The following is a 9,423-nucleotide window of genomic DNA, read 5'->3' on the forward strand; positions in this document are numbered from 1 at the left end:
GGGAGCAGGGCTTTCAGCTGCTCTGCTCCATGACTCTGGAATTCCCTACCTCCTGATTTAAGAAACATCTCTTCCTTCTCTCTCTTTAAGTCCAAACTCAAAACCCACTTGTACAAAATAGCTTATCCCACATAACCTTTCCACTCTCCTATTTTATTTGTTTATGTCTTATGCTTTTATGATTCTGTAAACTTCTTGCTTTTATGTTGCTTTTATTCTACTGTGTACAGCGACCTTGAGTGTTTTGAAAGGCGCTTTCAAATAAAATGTATTATTATTATTATTATTATTATTATTATTATTATTATTATTAACTTCTTTCTCCCTTCAGACTTTCTGTGCATGCCCAATTGGATTTTTTTAAACAACACTAATTACAAACACTGATTTATGTATGCCAACATTTATTATCAAGTTTTTCTAAAAACTCCCTGAAAGTCCTTATTTAGGTGTGTCTGAAAGGTGAGAATAGTAACAGGGAATACAAACTTCACTTTTACATCTAGATTTGAATTTGAAATCCTTTCACTGACTGGCAGAGTCCTGAATGACCAGATCCCATCTCATTAAAAATTCAATTTGATTTTATTTACATAGTGCCAAATCACAACAACAGTTGCTTTTATATCATAATGTAAAAACCCTACAATAATACAGATTCAGACAAAGACTCCATGGTATCGTTTTATGCCAATATTGCACTTTTCTCTCAGACTGCTGGTGCATTTGTGGTTATTAGAGTTTGGGAGGAAGAGCCTTTAGCTTTCAGGCCCCTCCTGTTAAAACCAGCTCACAGTTTTATTCAGGACACAGACATCCTCCAGATTCTTAATTATATTGCATAAAGACAGCTTTTGTTGTGAATTAGTGCCATGTCAATAAAATGATTTAAACTGAATAATGTAATAAAAAATCAGAAATGATGTTTGCATTCTTTTTGTTTTAAACTTATTTACCACTAAAAGTGCTCTTTGCACTGCAATCCACATGCAGACAGTCACAGTTATTAATTCAATGTACTGTGTGGTTCAACACTCAAAGACAAAATGCAGTCTAGAGAAGCCTATTACTGAGTGCAGATTAAATTTATCAAGACAATGTCCTGAAAGCCATGAGACCACGACCCCCAGCATCTGTCAGGACTGCTGCTCACACTCTGTCAGATCACCAAAAAGACGATAAGCTAACTATAAAAGTATCACTGAGCTTTTTTCACATGAGAACCCTCGGCCCTTGACCTTCACCATCTGTTACAGAGTGATTTGTTTCAGCTATCCAGTTCCAAAAGTAAGAATCAATGCTAAGAACAGACTGGATTGCACTGAAGGCATATCTAGGGAATTGATTGCATGAATTCACTATCAGTGTAGGCTGAAGGAAAAAAGGACTCAGGACTGATTATGATACTTAGGATTTGACAGAATACATCTTTATTTACTTATAGGATGTGTTAATATCTGATTATATCTTACCTAATATTTATGCATAAATGTAGAAAAACATGAAAAACCTTGTTCATCTCAAAATATTTCATTTCAGTCAGTGCTCTGTATGCTACTATGATCTTGTAGTAGAATGACCCAACTGCACACCTGCAATCAATGCTTATTTACAGTCCCTTCAACTTTATTTTGCTTAACTCAGAGTCGTAACTTTTTTAGCTGCATTCTGCTTCTGGATATTGAGTTGCATAATCCACCAAAACTAATACAATGTGATAACCTTGTGCACTCCAGTGAAACAGCTCAATGAGGTCCATGCCAATGTGCTCAAACAGGACCTCTATTGAAGGTAGTGCACAGACACAGAACAGACTTCCTTGGAACCTTAGTTCCTGGGCCGGAGAGACATACAAATCTTAAATACATCTCAAAGCAGGATGAGTTTTTTTAAAATACAGGAACACAGGCAGGCAGATATGCTGGAGAGAGACAGAAGTGCTGTACATGGAGAAAAACCATGGTGTATAATCTGGACTCATAACCAACAAAACAAGCAAAACAAGCAAACAAATACATGACCACTTCAAAGTCCACCTCTGTTGTTTAGTTGAGGTGTTGGTGCCCTCCAGAGGCCAGGAAATGTATCACTTGTACAGGTTTGATTTCAAACTGCATATCTGGTTTGTATATGTGCATGAGGAAAGAGGAAAAACGGCGTTATCTTGACACAAAAATCTTGTCACACTGTTGATAATAATGTAATTTCAAGGCCTTATACACTGACATTAGTTTAAATAGAGCAAAACTGTATTTTCATCAAAGTTAGGGTCTCCACTTATTCTGTTTTTGATTACTTTATTATTCTTTAGAAATGTCAAAACACAGTTGGATTAGCATATAAGTAAAGACTGTGACAAATATTGCTACAGAATGGATAAATTATGCAAACCTTAAGCAATCACTGTCTAACAAAATGAATCTGTGATGACTTTCTGTGGTCTGGACTTCTTCTTTGACTGGGTGCGTGGAGTTTAAATTAAGTGGATGAGAAAAACACAGACACTTCATAATCTAGGAAAAGTTGTTTCAAATGCCATCATAGCTGTCAAGAAAAAATAGACAAAGTATTGAAATGAGTATAAACTATATGGGTGACTGCCAACTAACTGCACTTTGAAGTTAACCAAAGTCTAAACAGTTATCATACCTCAGGAACCTGCCTGACTCTCACTCCTTTAGCTCCTCCCCTTGATGAAACTGCATCCATCAGTATTTGGGTCCAATGGTCAAGTTTAGCCATGAAGGTAGATTCAAAGCTTACAGTGGTTATTCTCTTGAACTCTTCTTTCATCTGTAGACAACACATACAGAAAAATTGCTGTAAGAAACGTTAACCCTTATTACAAACAAATGTCAGGCTTCACAATTTAAACTTGCTTAAAACTGCAGACAGATAATCCACCACAGTTATAATTTAATATATTTTTAAAAATATTAAATAATGTTTATCTATGCGCAAATTGCTTACGTAAAGTCTTAATGTCCTGGCATTCACATAGTGTATGCCAGGATGCTACTGCCAAAATCATATCAACAATATTTCACGAAACTTGATGTGTTAAAAAAGTAATAATGATACATACAGCTCTTAAGATCAAGAACAATACGTAGCTGTTTCGCAACAGTAACCAAAATCATTTACAATGTAATATCATGTAGCAGGTATCCTTCTCACAGAAGTATTCACAGTTTGAAGGCGTCTAACTTTTAAACACACAAACAACAAAAAAAGAGTCTGTGACTGAAATTAGATATAATTAAAAAGCAACGTTTTAATCGTGCTTTGCTCTCATAAGTATTATCCACTTCTATGCTAAAGTTCAGAATGACTATATACAGTGTTAAATATTAGCATTACTTACATGTGGTATGGTACATTTGTAACATGAGCGTAACATCATAAACAAATCCACTACTGCTCATAACATTGCTTTAGTAGAACTGCTATTTGTAAAACAAATGTTACTTACCTTAAACATGCAACACATTATCTACCTGATTTAATTAACTGCACCTTGAATTTCACTTTAAACCCATTAAAATTGGGATTTAATTTCAAATTAAATAAAAAATTAAGTTGATGGAGTTTCTCAAAATTATTCAGTCAACACAACCTAACAAAATAAAGTTTGCAATTTAGAAGATGTATCTTAATAAATTTTTCTCTTGCAGTAATGCATTTAATCAAGTGGTGGTAACAGGTGTGGTGAGTGTAGAGACCAGATCGAGGATTCTCACAAGGAGGATTTTGCTGCAGCACCCTCTTTCCAACTGAGTTCTGCTAGCTCCTGTGAGGAACTAATCACCAGCCACTTACACATTTTCCCCTAAAGTCCTTCTTTGTCATCTTCAGGGATTCCATGTTGTTACTGAAATGACAATATAAAAGTGACTGTGCCACAGATGGACCAGTCTATGACATTTTGGTATGTTGTGCTAAGATTAGCTGAGGTTGTAGCAGTATAAAAGGTTTTTCACTACTATGTTCAAATATAATGGAACTTTTGTTGAATTCACACCTCACGTGTGGAAAACAGAAAGGAGGCGGGCTTGCTATTCTTGTTAACAACTGGTGGTGTAACCCTGTTCACATAACAATGAAAGAGCGGAGTTGTTGCCCTGACATTGAACTGTGCGCTCTCGAACTCAGGCCGTGTTATTTGCCCAGGGAATTTACCCATGGTGGCTGTTTATGCTGCTCCCTCTGCTAGCCCCACAGCTGCATGTGACACTGTTCACTCTGCCATGGCCCAGTAACAGACTGCGCACCCGAGTGCCTTCATTCTATTTTGGGTGACTTCAACCAAGTCAGCTTGGACAATAAATTGCCAGCTTTTTGCATTATTTCCTCAGGCATTAATAAAGTTTTCTGATTCTGATTCCAAAAAGATAAGTTTGCACATGCAGGGAAATTACTGTTACTACTATTTTAACACTGCTGTGTTAATGTTAATGGCCCTTCCGGGCCTCCTCTCTGCTCTCTCCTATCTTGTCCCTTTTGTCTTACTTCTCTCTATCACCTTTTCTATCCCTTTGAAGAAGTGAGACTCCATAAATGCTAAAGAGGTAAGTATTATTGCTCAGTTGTAGTGAATAGATAGAATAAACTGTAGAAAACTAAACAGAAGAAAGAAGAAGAAATAACAATTTAACATAAACCAGTGACACACTCCAGGGCCTGATCAACCCTGGCAGGGCCTCCTTGGATGAGGGTGTCTAGTGATAATGGCCGAAACACCCGATGAATCCAAGGTCCACTACTGACGATGTGTCCCAAATCTTAATATCTAATCTAGATCAGATCTCTAATCCCTAAACCTAACCAAGGAAAATTAGCCTGGGGAAAAGACCGAAAGTTGATGCACACAACGATGTGTGCTGCTGGTAAAGTTTCTGGGCTGCTTTTCCTCATAACAGCCATCCCTCAAGAGTCTCTCCATCTAAAGCAAAGCATTATCAGGGACTTTAACATCTAGTCCTTTTTACTGAATTATAATACAAAGATGAAGAACTTTCACTAGGCTACTGCTTACATAGTAAAAGTAAATCACATCTTGTGAAGTTGCAGTTTCATTTTACAATGAAAATTTCTGCTTCATTCAGAGTCGTAACATAAATCTACTTATTAAAAATAGAAAAATTTGCAAAATAAACAAAAACAATACAAAAACTAAAGCTCATTCTCATTTTCATTTGCATCAGTGATTTTTGAAGTATGGGCTGAAAGTCATCCATATTTTTCCTTTTTTGAACAAACAGTAGGGTAAAGTAAAAGCAATCATAAAATCATCTGACGTAGGACAAGACACTGGTATGCAGATCCTATTGTGACTAGCAGTCAAGAGGCCTGAGTGACATCCCATTGTATGCTGGAATGTGTGCGCGTATGACCTCCACCCTGTATTGTTACACTGGAAACCAACCAGAAAAACACGTGACACAGATAAAAACCTGTTCTACAGCATCACCACCTGTCACACCTCAACACACAAAACTAACTTACCTTTGAAGCTGGGACATACCACACATATCAGACATACAAGAGCAGGACCTGCAGAAAAATGTGTGTGAGGTGTTGCTAAAAGCATGTCTTACTTCACTAAAGTATGCCAGATGTTATCTTTGAGGGAAAAAAGTGGTCTCCATAGTAAAGACGAGTGTGAAGAAGAAAAAGGAAAAGCACTAACCATTAAACAGAAGAACACATTAAACTGAAACCCCTGAGGCTGAAGCACGAGAAGGAAAGAGTGGAGTAAAAAAAGAGTTGTGTAATTGAGCGGAAAAAAAGCAATAAAATCAGAAGTGTTTGCAGGTCAGATAAGATGTGTGTATTAGTAATCAGACAGGTTTCATGAGAGAAACATGGAAATGTAAAACTTAAAAGGAAAGAATAAAAATGAGCCACAAAGGAGAATACTTGTTACGTGGAATTGGGAAGAAAATGAAAAGCAGAGAGACATGAAATATGAAGGCATAAAGAAGAGCTTTGGATTAAGAGCAGTTGCAGGTCAGCTCACATAGCTGACATTCCTGATCACATGCACACTTTTATCTGGTTCAGTCTCACTCTGTCTCTCACTGAGCTCAGATTCATTAAACCTGACTCATCTGGTTTCCTGGGTGTGGCTGCAGGTTAATAGATGAAACACGTGGCACACTATAAATACCTTTCTTCTTTATTTCCATTAGGGTCTAATGGGAATAAAGAATAAAAGTTTGTGTTCTGCGTCCTGATCAGCTGTAGACCTTTGTGAATCAATCTCGTCTTCTGTACAGCACAGAATGCGTCCAGCTTGTCAAATTGACATAAATCTTCGATCACTAGCAGTGTGACTCTGAAGTGCTGTACTGTATGTTGGTAAGTTTTCTCCCCAACAAATAACAACAATGTTGATTCAGCGTTTTGCACCGCCAAAAGCACCTGCAGGTGCCTTTGGTTTCATTCTATAATACTGGACTTATTTTTCTACAAAGCTTTGAACTTTGAGAGTGTTTAAACAATAGAGAAAAGTGTGAAAATGTTCCTGCCTGTCTGAGAAAAGTGTATAAAGTGTGTAGTGAGGGGTTTTACAGCTTTAAAACTATAATAATTGTAAAAAGTAAAGTTGGCTACTTCACGGATTTCACCTATTGCAGGTTATTTTTGGAACGCAGCTCCCGCGATAAACGAGGGACCACTGTCTCCCAGAGCTTTTCAAGCTTTTGTACACAGACTACAGCATGAACCTTCTTGATACTTTCTTGTTTCCAATTTATTACCCCTCTATTACCAACCACTCTATAATAGCAACTTCTACTTATATTTTTTGTCTGACTCAAACCTGGGACAAAAATCATGATCTTTTGGTGTTCACAGTTTTAGTTTTTAATACTCATGCTATCTCCTGTGGGGCATATATATTTATATGAACTACATAACCATGATATCCTGCTTCAACAATCCTTCTGATCAACATGTTCCAACCATGACCCTTATTTGAATGACCCTAACTCATAGGCTAACATTAAAGCAAACCATAATGCTAAAGAAGTGGCAAGTTGGTGATGCACAGAAAACAAGAGAGGATTAGACATGTCTGTCCATCTCTCTGTCCATCTCTCTGTCCTTCTGAGCATTTCTGAGGTGTGGGTTGTCTACTAAATGCACATGCCAAAGTGTCCATGAGCAAGACACCGAACCAAATTAAAGGCTAAAGGGCAAACAGTCTCTTATATAAGCATAACCACCTGCCATGATACACACACACAAACACACTGGCCTAACTGGCTGGAGGCTTCCCATGATGCACTGTGTGTTTATATACGGCTCTGAATCTCATCATTGGTTATTATTAATGGTTATTAACATATATAATTATTAATTAGTTACTCTCACCAAAGCAGATGAATAATTGCTATGCTGATTCATGTAATGAATTTTTCCATTGCATTTTGTTTAAGACTTTACTGATTAGACAAAGCTTTACATTAATACTCACCAGAATCCCACCAGGTCACCCGTTGCTTCAATTCACACTAGGGAGACATCGGCGAAGTGTCCTTACTGTAGCCTTTGCTGTCAAATAGCATTCTCATCTGGTCCTACTTGGCAATCTGGAGAGATGCAGTGATGTCAAAAGCAGAACTTTTTTTCTCCGCTAGGTTACCAAACACAGTGTACAAGATCTCACTAATGGCTTCAGCCTTAATTGAGCTAGTTTTGGTGATTTACATATATTGTAGTTACAGTCTTCTTCACTCACTATAATTCTTTATCCTGTCTTCACAGGTAGCCCTATCTGTTAAAAGAGAGCTTTTCCTTCCCACTGTTGCCAAAGTGCTTGCTCGTAGAGGGTTATCTGATTGTTGGGATCTCTTTGTTTTCTCTGTATTATTGCAGGGTCTTTACCTTACAGTATAAAGGGCACTGAGGCAACTGCTGTTGTGATTTGCTTCTCTATAATCAAAATTGGATTGAATCCTTGTTGAATCACAAATCAACTGTGATTGACCACATTTTTTTTTGGAAAGATGAGTTCAGTTTCACTGCGACAGACTGGCGACCTGTCCAGGCTGTACCCCGCCTCTCGCCCTATGACAGCTGGGATAGGCTCCAGAAAAAGGATAAGCGGAAGCGAATGGATGGATGGATGGAGTTCAGTTTCATTAGCCACAGCCAGGCCTGATTATTGACAGAATTTTTGACAGACAAAATCACTTAAATAGAACCTATCCAACAAAGTAAAATAGTCTAAAATTCTGCTTTAATCCAAGGAAACAGCTGAGAAACAAAGTCACTGACATCTATTAGTCTGAACAGGGGGGATGAAGCCATTGCTAAGGCGTGGGTAACTATGGTTACAGCTGTTATCCACAAATGGAGAAAACTTGAACAATGGAGACATGCTGGACTTTTTGGAAAGTTTGAGTCCTGTTAAATCTGATATAAAACTAACATAGCTTTTCATGAAAAGAACATCATACTAACAGATAAACATGGTGGTGTGGTAGTGTGATGGTCTGGGGCTGCTCTGCTGCTTCAGGGCCTGGATGACTTGATGTAATTGATGAAGCATGAATTCTGCTCTCTACCAGCAAATCCTGAAGGAGAATGTTCATCCACCAGTTCATGAACTGAAGCACAAGCACATTTGGGTTATGCAGCAGGACAATGATCCACACACATATAGTAGGTCCACCTCTGAATGGCTCAAAAAACCAATGATCAAATGAATTAAATCAGACTGAGATGCTTTTTAACATGACCTCATGCTAGAAAACCATCCAACGTGGTTGAATTAAAACAATTCAACAAAAAAGAGGCCAAAACTCCTCCACAGCTATGTGAAAGACTCACTGCCAGTTACCACAAACACTTGATTGCAGTTCAGCTGCCAAGTGCAGCACACTCAGGTTTATGGGGGAGTTACTGTTTTGCATAGGGTCAGGTAGGTCTGGATAGCCTTCTTTGATTGAAAATCATGAAATCACAATTTAAACATTGCATTTTGAATGTTCTCATCTTTGTCTGATAGTAAAATGTGTTTGGTGATCTGAAACATGTACCCAATATGCATAAAACTATGCATATTTATAAAGGATGCAAATGCTTTGTCACAGCACTATTGTGCTCTAACATTATATGGTTGGAACATAACTTATGGTTGTTACAGCTGGTTGTCTAATACACTCTTTGTTTCTGTCTTGGTGTTTCCACACTGGTTAAAAGTGCGTTGTTTGCACTAGTTGAGTTTTTCTCTGAAATATAACATTTTATATTCACCAGGCTATCAGTATGATATAAGTAAAAGTGATTTGACATTAGAACACAGTATTATCCTTTCTGTCCTTGTGCCAGCAAAAGCAAAGGAGGAGTAATATGAATCTGTCCACTGGAGTATGGAGCAGCACACACACGCGCACGCACACACGGAAAGAGAGA

At 37.8% G+C, this 9,423-nt stretch overlaps 1 long non-coding RNA gene across 2 annotated transcripts; it reads right to left on the reverse strand.

Moving 5' to 3' along the window:
• Positions 1-325: 325 nt before the first annotated feature.
• Positions 326-9,420, reverse strand: LOC113026242 (uncharacterized). Of its 2 annotated transcripts, XR_013910538.1 has the most exons (5): positions 8,470-9,420; positions 7,481-7,595; positions 3,820-3,871; positions 2,650-2,793; positions 326-2,544 (listed from the first exon to the last, which is right to left on the reverse strand). It is a non-coding gene; the product is annotated as an uncharacterized LOC113026242 (long non-coding RNA). The 2 variants fall into 2 exon arrangements; XR_013910537.1 differs by lacking the exon at positions 3,820-3,871.
• Positions 9,421-9,423: the final 3 nt, after the last annotated feature.

This window comes from Astatotilapia calliptera, chromosome 7 (genome assembly GCF_964374335.1).
Source record: "Astatotilapia calliptera chromosome 7, fAstCal68.1, whole genome shotgun sequence".
Classification (NCBI taxonomy): Eukaryota; Metazoa; Chordata; class Actinopteri; order Cichliformes; family Cichlidae; genus Astatotilapia; species Astatotilapia calliptera.